We start from the raw sequence: 11,471 nt of genomic DNA, 5'->3' as shown, positions 1-11,471 counted from the left end.
TTTATACTCATCTGGTATGCTGCAGGGAACCCCGATGTTGTTGATGTAGGTTGGGTCCCCGTCTCCCCATCCAGGAGCGGACCGCTTGGCTCTGCCATTCCAGTGGTGAGGCAAGACGTTTCCTGCACTTGTTTTCCAACTCGAGTCTCTGTGGGCGGGGCGTTCAGATACGCCCAGGCTGTCACTGACAGTCCAGTCACTGTGATGTGGATGACAACAGCTTTCACTGTGGCTTCTGTATAGAGGTGCAAAGTCTATGGGAGGTCAGGCTTTTTTTTATATGGAGACAATAAAACCAATATAAAAAGTTCCTCATGGCTTACAGCATTGCTCCCCGAGCAATAATCTTTCCAATCAATATTGGAGTGCTTGCCATTTTGTCTGATTACGTCAAAAATTTATCTTACCTGCCTCCTCATACGTTTCAACTGAGAGAACCTTCTTACAGAGCACAAAATGGATCCGCTATTTTCATGTCTGCTGGATTGGTCAGGAACATTTGCACTCTCATCCCGGGTTGCTCATCATGTTTCCTGTTGAGAAATGCAATCTCCCTCTGCCAACCCAAAATTAATGCGTTTCTTTTAAAGTTTTTTCTTTTATGCAGACATATGATTAGCCTCATCCTCCAATTCCAATCGTGTAGTTAATAATGGCGTTTGGTATATTCCACTAAATTAGATTTCCATTTTTTTTTTTTTTTCTTCGGAACGAAATATGGAAACTTTTGTCAATTCAGTCAATTATTCTGTTAACACAATTTGGATGCCATTATCACAATAAATCAATAGTACTTTGGAATTTGGTATCAAGCACTGTCTTTTCAGTGCTCCTAAATTTTGCATAGCAGATTTGTTTCTCCACTTCAAATTTCACGTTTGGAGTACTGCTGCTTTTACCATTAAAATTTCATTGAACTAAACAATTTTCCATAATTTTCATCAAAATTTGATTTCAAATTTCTAAATCATTTTCCACCTTGATATCTGATTGATTATATCTTGATGGTCGGCCAATTAGAAACACAAAAGACAAACAAACAATCATTCATGTTCACACTAATTTTCAAAAATCAGTGGTCTGCAATTTTTCATCACTGGTTAAGAGCCATCCCCAGTCTGGGGCTTCTTGGCAGCTAACCACCTTTTTGCTGTGCTATCAGCCTAATCATTCTCAAAAGAAATAGGTTAATGTTGTTTGGTTGACATCAACTGTTTGATGCTAATGCAATTAATATTCTAATCGTCATTAATATGAACCACGCTAAAGCATATTCCACCTGTGCCGGGCAAAACAAGGAATGTTTTCCTGTGCACCGAAAAACATTTCATGCCTCTTCCGTCCTAGGGAAATCATGCCTATCCTAAATCAATTATTTTATCTAAATTTACCTAATAATTTGGATAAATGCCATTTCTGCATTGTTTTCATGTTTGATATCATTAATAATTTGGATGATTCTTAATACTTAAGTCTAAATCGCAAATCACTCTCATATTTCTAAAACAAATAGTTAAAGCTCTGGCTGAATTCCTATCCGCTCTAAGAAGGCAGTTTTATTTAAAATAAGAGCCATTTTCTGTGCTCACTATTACCTCAATTACAATTTAGGCAAAATAACCTTTCACTAGGCATTTCCTAATATAAATTTTAGTGTTTAATAAAAGACCCATAATTTTTCACTAATATATCATAACACTATCAACTATCTCTGTCTCTCTTGTGGTAGTCTTTCCTGCCCTTTGTCTTTGGTGTGAAGGGAGCAGTAAACTGGATGGGCTTCTCCCCCCCCCCCCCCCCTCTCTCCTTTTGTTTGCAAAGAGTGTGCTTAGCTTAAGGGGGGTCCGCATCTGTGAAGGGGGGGCTTCACCACCTTTTTTATCTATCTATTCCCCTTACTTTTGTTAACCATTTGTTTTGCTACCTCCTGTTTTAGTCGTGCGCTATCATGTCGTCGCTGTGCGCGGGGAGGGTTGCCCCCGCATTCCCTGGCTATGTGGCCCTCTTTGCCGCACGACCAGCAGGCCCCCTTTCCCCCCCCTCGTCGTCGTGCTCCCCGCTTGCGTGTGGAGCCTCGCACGAGGAGAGCTGAAGAGGGACCACTGTTTTTTAACAGGCCTAATATAGTTATCTCTTCTCTTTTTTGTTTAGCTACTTTCTCAACCTCTTCTATTTGCCCTGCTATTCGCAACCACGCTTTGGTTTGATCATAACCTTGTTTTTGCATTTTACTTTGTTTTTTGTTACACGATTTTTCGATTTTTTTGTTGTAGTTCACGGATATCTTTTATTATTAGTCTACCGGTGAACCCATATTTTTTTACCCAATAACGCAAGGATTCCACCGCGTCGGGATCCTCTCTATGAACTATCTTCCAGTCTTTAGACGCAAGTTCCGAGAGGAATTCCTCTTTTTTACTTGTTTTACTTTGTACTTTACCCATTTTTGAATAAAATTTAGTCCCAGTGGGTCTTTGCACCTATAGTGCACTAACACTGGGTTTAGACAACAGGATGTCGATAAATTCCTTTAGTGGTAGACTCACTTCAACCTTTTCAGGCGGAGTTTCATGTCTACATACATCCACTAAAGGTCGACATTTGTCTCCTGTTGTTTGATATGAGATACAAATCACCAAATGGTAAAATGTATTTCCAAACACACTTTTTGCACGTTCACTCCTTTTAATTCGCAACCAAGGCTCCGCAAACCTTTACAGAGTTTAATTAGTCTTTTGCAACTAAGGGTGTCTGTTACGCCACGAATTTCTGGTTATTGTTTGTTCAATACAACTTGGACTCCGATATCCTTTACAGAGTTTAATTAGTCTTTTGCAACTAAGGGTGTCTGTTACGCCTGCGGATTTAATTTTACTTACAGAGTTTAATTAGTCTTTTCCAACTAAAGGGGTCTGTTACGCCTTCATTCATTCCTTTTTTCTCATTCATTCCTTTTTTAAATAAAATTTACTCACGATTCTCTGCGTCCTCGGTATCCCTTCAACCTTTGGACCCCAGCCCGTAAGGAAGAAACAGTCCTGGAAAAGGATCTTTATGCTGTGGCCACAGACTTTTCTGGATCTTGCTCACCCGCTGGGATCGTCCGGTATCTTGGAATCCGGCTCGAAGGACCAATTAAATGTTGGGTTCAAACACCAGACATTTGTTTCACCAACCTGAAAAGAAGGAAATCACAGAGAATTTGAGTTAACTTTATTCAAAAAATGAGAGGTTCAGAGACTGTCACTGTCACAGCCCTCCAAAACACTCTGAAGAAAATCTCCCCTTGCCTATTCTCTTATTGTGTTTTGGGAGTGTCCAAGTTACAGGAAGTTTCAAGCTGATCACAGGAGAGATAGTTCTCTCCCAGTAACAAAAGGTTCTTTGATCATGACCATATGCCCCTTCGAGATAACATCTTTACAGTCTCCTGCAACTCTCACACAATGGCTCGAACAGACAGGCGTCGGCCCCCCTGGGTAGTTCCTCTTTGTTGAATAAGGTGAAACTTTCCAGGGCCCAAGACACTCTCATTCTATTAACTAACATTTCGACAGTCATACCAGAATCAGGATAACTTATATAAAATAATTCCAACATAACCCTCCTGTTTATCCAGATTCTGTTATAAAATATCATCACCCATAACCTCTTCTTTTCAGATTTTCACATTACAGGATCACAAAAATAACAGAAAAACATTACACTCAAAAGTCAACAAGGCATAGTGTTTAGCATCTGGGAACATGTCAGGCAGTCCTATGAACTGCATTTCCTCCTCATCCCCAGATGCGTCGGCGTCGTCGTCATCCCGTGGTTCGCCTCCAGATGTCAATAAGGCATACATTTCTGATTTGACTGGTTGTATAGCATTTGTTATTAACCTTTCACATAACGCACGAATACAGGGAATGCAACAACAGCCACAAGTTGTGAGAATGGCAGCATAAACAGCGATTGACATTAAAACTGATACAACCAACTGTTTGTATCTGCCAAACATGCTACCAAATTCGCCCCACATTGAGGTGTCGACTCCAGAATGTTCTTTCATCTTGCTGTTGAGGGATCGAAGGCCCTCCAGGGCCTTGGTTAAACTCCCGTCAGCTGCTGTGTTGTTAGGGATGAACGTGCAGCATTGGTCGCCAAAGATGGAGCACACGCCACCTTTCTCTGCCAGGAGCATGTCAACAGCAATTCTGTTCTGGAACGCCATCAGGAGGTCACCGACAACTGTTCATGGATGGCTGCAAACCCTTCCTCCGTCCTGTTCTGGAGTCGTGCAATTTGGTCAGCGAGTTTATACTCATCTGGTATGCTGCAGGGAACCCCGATGTTGTTGATGTAGGTTGGGTCCCCGTCTCCCCATCCAGGAGCGGACCGCTTGGCTCTGCCATTCCAGTGGTGAGGCAAGACGTTTCCTGCACTTGTTTTCCAACTCGAGTCTCTGTGGGCGGGGCGTTCAGATACGCCCAGGCTGTCACTGACAGTCCAGTCACTGTGATGTGGATGACAACAGCTTTCACTGTGGCTTCTGTATAGAGGTGCAAAGTCTATGGGAGGTCAGGCTTTTTTTTATATGGAGACAATAAAACCAATATAAAAAGTTCCTCATGGCTTACAGCATTGCTCCCCGAGCAATAATCTTTCCAATCAATATTGGAGTGCTTGCCATTTTGTCTGATTACGTCAAAAATTTATCTTACCTGCCTCCTCATACGTTTCAACTGAGAGAACCTTCTTACAGAGCACAAAATGGATCCGCTATTTTCATGTCTGCTGGATTGGTCAGGAACATTTGCACTCTCATCCCGGGTTGCTCATCATGTTTCCTGTTGAGAAATGCAATCTCCCTCTGCCAACCCAAAATTAATGCGTTTCTTTTAAAGTTTTTTCTTTTATGCAGACATATGATTAGCCTCATCCTCCAATTCCAATCGTGTAGTTAATAATGGCGTTTGGTATATTCCACTAAATTAGATTTCCATTTTTTTTTTTTTTTCTTCGGAACGAAATATGGAAACTTTTGTCAATTCAGTCAATTATTCTGTTAACACAATTTGGATGCCATTATCACAATAAATCAATAGTACTTTGGAATTTGGTATCAAGCACTGTCTTTTCAGTGCTCCTAAATTTTGCATAGCAGATTTGTTTCTCCACTTCAAATTTCACGTTTGGAGTACTGCTGCTTTTACCATTAAAATTTCATTGAACTAAACAATTTTCCATAATTTTCATCAAAATTTGATTTCAAATTTCTAAATCATTTTCCACCTTGATATCTGATTGATTATATCTTGATGGTCGGCCAATTAGAAACACAAAAGACAAACAAACAATCATTCATGTTCACACTAATTTTCAAAAATCAGTGGTCTGCAATTTTTCATCACTGGTTAAGAGCCATCCCCAGTCTGGGGCTTCTTGGCAGCTAACCACCTTTTTGCTGTGCTATCAGCCTAATCATTCTCAAAAGAAATAGGTTAATGTTGTTTGGTTGACATCAACTGTTTGATGCTAATGCAATTAATATTCTAATCGTCATTAATATGAACCACGCTAAAGCATATTCCACCTGTGCCGGGCAAAACAAGGAATGTTTTCCTGTGCACCGAAAAACATTTCATGCCTCTTCCGTCCTAGGGAAATCATGCCTATCCTAAATCAATTATTTTATCTAAATTTACCTAATAATTTGGATAAATGCCATTTCTGCATTGTTTTCATGTTTGATATCATTAATAATTTGGATGATTCTTAATACTTAAGTCTAAATCGCAAATCACTCTCATATTTCTAAAACAAATAGTTAAAGCTCTGGCTGAATTCCTATCCGCTCTAAGAAGGCAGTTTTATTTAAAATAAGAGCCATTTTCTGTGCTCACTATTACCTCAATTACAATTTAGGCAAAATAACCTTTCACTAGGCATTTCCTAATATAAATTTTAGTGTTTAATAAAAGACCCATAATTTTTCACTAATATATCATAACACTATCAACTATCTCTGTCTCTCTTGTGGTAGTCTTTCCTGCCCTTTGTCTTTGGTGTGAAGGGAGCAGTAAACTGGATGGGCTTCTCCCCCCCCCCCCCCCCTCTCTCCTTTTGTTTGCAAAGAGTGTGCTTAGCTTAAGGGGGGTCCGCATCTGTGAAGGGGGGGCTTCACCACCTTTTTTATCTATCTATTCCCCTTACTTTTGTTAACCATTTGTTTTGCTACCTCCTGTTTTAGTCGTGCGCTATCATGTCGTCGCTGTGCGCGGGGAGGGTTGCCCCCGCATTCCCTGGCTATGTGGCCCTCTTTGCCGCACGACCAGCAGGCCCCCTTTCCCCCCCCTCGTCGTCGTGCTCCCCGCTTGCGTGTGGAGCCTCGCACGAGGAGAGCTGAAGAGGGACCACTGTTTTTTAACAGGCCTAATATAGTTATCTCTTCTCTTTTTTGTTTAGCTACTTTCTCAACCTCTTCTATTTGCCCTGCTATTCGCAACCACGCTTTGGTTTGATCATAACCTTGTTTTTGCATTTTACTTTGTTTTTTGTTACACGATTTTTCGATTTTTTTGTTGTAGTTCACGGATATCTTTTATTATTAGTCTACCGGTGAACCCATATTTTTTTACCCAATAACGCAAGGATTCCACCGCGTCGGGATCCTCTCTATGAACTATCTTCCAGTCTTTAGACGCAAGTTCCGAGAGGAATTCCTCTTTTTTACTTGTTTTACTTTGTACTTTACCCATTTTTGAATAAAATTTAGTCCCAGTGGGTCTTTGCACCTATAGTGCACTAACACTGGGTTTAGACAACAGGATGTCGATAAATTCCTTTAGTGGTAGACTCACTTCAACCTTTTCAGGCGGAGTTTCATGTCTACATACATCCACTAAAGGTCGACATTTGTCTCCTGTTGTTTGATATGAGATACAAATCACCAAATGGTAAAATGTATTTCCAAACACACTTTTTGCACGTTCACTCCTTTTAATTCGCAACCAAGGCTCCGCAAACCTTTACAGAGTTTAATTAGTCTTTTGCAACTAAGGGTGTCTGTTACGCCACGAATTTCTGGTTATTGTTTGTTCAATACAACTTGGACTCCGATATCCTTTACAGAGTTTAATTAGTCTTTTGCAACTAAGGGTGTCTGTTACGCCTGCGGATTTAATTTTACTTACAGAGTTTAATTAGTCTTTTCCAACTAAAGGGGTCTGTTACGCCTTCATTCATTCCTTTTTTCTCATTCATTCCTTTTTTAAATAAAATTTACTCACGATTCTCTGCGTCCTCGGTATCCCTTCAACCTTTGGACCCCAGCCCGTAAGGAAGAAACAGTCCTGGAAAAGGATCTTTATGCTGTGGCCACAGACTTTTCTGGATCTTGCTCACCCGCTGGGATCGTCCGGTATCTTGGAATCCGGCTCGAAGGACCAATTAAATGTTGGGTTCAAACACCAGACATTTGTTTCACCAACCTGAAAAGAAGGAAATCACAGAGAATTTGAGTTAACTTTATTCAAAAAATGAGAGGTTCAGAGACTGTCACTGTCACAGCCCTCCAAAACACTCTGAAGAAAATCTCCCCTTGCCTATTCTCTTATTGTGTTTTGGGAGTGTCCAAGTTACAGGAAGTTTCAAGCTGATCACAGGAGAGATAGTTCTCTCCCAGTAACAAAAGGTTCTTTGATCATGACCATATGCCCCTTCGAGATAACATCTTTACAGTCTCCTGCAACTCTCACACAATGGCTCGAACAGACAGGCGTCGGCCCCCCTGGGTAGTTCCTCTTTGTTGAATAAGGTGAAACTTTCCAGGGCCCAAGACACTCTCATTCTATTAACTAACATTTCGACAGTCATACCAGAATCAGGATAACTTGTATAAAATAATTCCAACAACTTCCAAAGGTCTGTCTGGGAAGAATTGACCAGCATTGCATTGCATTCCATTCCATTCCATTCCGTGTGTCGTTTTAAAACACATTTATTTGATTTTTGTGTGCAGTTTGAGAGAGAGACATGGCCTTCTTATGGGATTCGGGTCACTTCAAGAATGGCTGATGAAGTGTTTTGGGAAATGTGGGAGCGAGCAGAGTTCCAGCGAGTCCAGGTACCCTAGCTTCTCCTCCTTTTGTGTCATCTCCTCCTAAGGAATGTGCACCCCAACAAGTCTTTTTCTCTTTTGTTTTCTTCCGCAGGCATGACTTGGTGCTGTCGTTGGACCGCTCAGCCGAATTGAGCCTAGTGGAGAGCGACGAGTTGGGCAGCTTCACCAAATTGTCTTTGACGCTCACACGGGCCCCGCCCGGTCGAGCAAGTCAAAGAATACGTGGTGGACCTTGTGACTTTGCTCCAGGTGATGCGTGCAGGCACACAATGATAGCCTGGAGCTGCAATTGGACAAGACAAAAGAGGATTTAGAACAGGTGGGTGTTTATGTCCACTGTCAAGATACCAAATTGGAATGAACCTTTAACATTGCCCAGAGGATGAGGATGAGGATGAGGATGAGATTTTGTTAGGTTCATCCAATTGTACGTTTATCCTTAGGTATTTCCAATTCAGCTTTCAATAAAAAAAGGCATCTGTAGTCACATCACCATTTAATTCTTGCAAGAAGAGAATACATCCTCCCGCTCGTCCGGTCAAGATTATTCTGGCGAGCGGCATTATGTCCTGCCCATTTAAGGCCTCAAATCAAAACAATTACAAGGTTGTCGACTCGATCCAATTGCGTAAGCAAGAAACAAAACAATTCCAGAATCAAGCAAACCTAGCGTCAACCTAGCATCACAAATTAAAACAATATGCTTGATAGCCATCCGCTGAACCAACAACAATTAATAATAATAATAATCGGACATAGGCCATGTCGTCATTACCACAACACAAAAAGCCTACTTGTCATCACACGTCCTTCACAGATCTTCATTGCGAACTTGCATGTGGGGAAAGGGTTGAGGCGTAGCTTCCAGTAATCAGTCCTTGGAGCAACGACTCAATGTATTGTTTATGTCCTAGCAAACTTGTATCTCTCGCCTGGAGCCAGCTGTCCTGGAGAGCGACCTTGGAGTAAGCGTTTGTCTTCGTTGAAAGCACATTAATTCTAACTCTAACATAAAAGCGATCAACACATATATATATATATATTGTTTAATGTAGTTACACATTTAGGATGAGCATTACTACTCCTAATAAGCAAATATATTGATTAATATAGTAAGCATGTATATTATAAGTCTTTATATTCATTGCAAACACATTTATAATAATGATTACTCCAACAGATTTTGTTTCTAGTCCATGTCCTAATGTGCCATTAGAGGCTTTCTGAGAAGACCGAAGAGTTGGCGCGTCTGCGCTGGAAATCGAGAAGTCAAACCAGTTGGCTATCGCTAGTCTTAGACGTGCAGTTTTAGCACCTATCCCTAATTCCTTAACTCCGTCTGGTCCCGTCGAACAAACTCAGACAGTAGACCTTTTGTTCATTGTCATCGAGTTAACAACCATAGTTTTACTCCTACAGTGGTAATACTATATCCAAATGAAACAGCTACAACAAAATGAATGAGTCAAATGTCCTATTGGTCATTAGCGAGCCGTCCGTCATTGCGACGAGCTGCGGACTAAATTTGAGCACTCGGCTGTGGTAAGGCCCTGCTCGATGCCATCTTGTGGATTGCTGACAAACCTTCTGTTGGGACCACGTCATAGGTGCAGACCCGCTTGGAGCAGTGAATTCGGACCAGTCGGTGGTGGAGCGTACGGTCACGCGACATCACCAGCTAACGTCGACCGTGGGCGTCCGCTTAGAGCAGGTGCAGGATTGCCTGCGGTTACCGTCGAACGAAACGTCGAGGGTTAGTAGTGTTTTTAGTTGTCATTTGTCTGAATGTGGGAACCCTGCTTGATGCCATCTTGTGGATTGTTGACAAACCATCTGTTGGGACCACGTCATAGGTGCAGACCCGCTTGAAGGAGCCAATCCGGCACCAGTCGGTGGTGCAGCGTACGGTCATGCAACTACATGACCAGCTAACGTCGACCGTGGGCGTCCGCTTGGAGCAGGTGCAGGATTGCCTGCGGTTACCGTCGAACGAAACGTCGAGGGTTAGTAGTGTTTTTAGTTGTCATTTGTCTGAATGTGGGAACCCTGCTTGATGCCATCTTGTGGATTGTTGACAAACCATCTGTTGGGACCACGTCATAGGTGCAGACCCGCTTGAAGGAGCCAATCCGGCACCAGTCGGTGGTGCAGCGTACGGTCATGCAACTACATGACCAGCTAACGTCGACCGTGGGCGTCCGCTTGGAGCAGGTGCAGGATTGCCTGCGGTTACCGTCGAACGAAACGTCGAGGGTTAGTAGTGTTTTTAGTTGTCATTTGTCTGAATGTGGGAACCCTGCTTGATGCCATCTTGTGGATTGTTGACAAACCATCTGTTGGGACCACGTCATAGGTGCAGACCCGCTTGAAGGAGCCAATCCGGCACCAGTCGGTGGTGCAGCGTACGGTCATGCAACTACATGACCAGCTAACGTCGACCGTGGGCGTCCGCTTGGAGCAGGTGCAGGATTGCCTGCGGTTACCGTCGAACGAAACGTCGAGGGTTAGTAGTGTTTTTAGTTGTCATTTGTCTGAATGTGGGAACCCTGCTTGATGCCATCTTGTGGATTGTTGACAAACCATCTGTTGGGACCACGTCATAGGTGCAGACCCGCTTGAAGGAGCCAATCCGGCACCAGTCGGTGGTGCAGCGTACGGTCATGCAACTACATGACCAGCTAACGTCGACCGTGGGCGTCCGCTTGGAGCAGGTGCAGGATTGCCTGCGGTTACCGTCGAACGAAACGTCGAGGGTTAGTAGTGTTTTTAGTTGTCATTTGTCTGAATGTGGGAACCCTGCTTGATGCCATCTTGTGGATTGTTGACAAACCATCTGTTGGGACCACGTCATAGGTGCAGACCCGCTTGGCAAAAAAAAATACAACACCAGTCGGTGCTGGAGCGTACGGTCATGCAACTACATGACCAGCTAACGTCGACCGTGGGCGTCCGCTTGGAGCAGGTCCAGGATTGCCTGCGGTTACCGTCGAACGAAACGTCGAGGGTTAGTAGTGGTTTTAGTTGTCATTTGTCTGAATGTGGGAACCCTGCTTGATTGATGACCTACTATGGACTGGAAAAATGACGCCATCTGACGTTCTCAGGCTCACAAGATGGTGGCGAAGTTGCAGCGCCAGTTTGCTACTCTGAAAAACAGGCAGAAGACGGAACTCCGGTCATTGTTTGAGGAACAATAACCTAAAATCCAAACTGGCGCACACGGGCGGAGGAGGTATGTCGTCGAGCATTAGAATTCGAATCCACTGGCTTAGACCTTCATTTCAAAGTCAAGTTGCGAAACCACTTCCGGATCCAATTCATCAAACATGGCTGAAAGTGCAAGATAGCCAGCCTCTCTGAACAC

Source organism: Stigmatopora argus, unplaced genomic scaffold, assembly GCF_051989625.1.
Source record: "Stigmatopora argus isolate UIUO_Sarg unplaced genomic scaffold, RoL_Sarg_1.0 HiC_scaffold_40, whole genome shotgun sequence".
NCBI classification, from domain to species: Eukaryota; Metazoa; Chordata; class Actinopteri; order Syngnathiformes; family Syngnathidae; genus Stigmatopora; species Stigmatopora argus.
The sequence above is the reverse complement of the archived record's forward strand: the minus strand, read 5'-3'. Positions refer to the sequence as shown.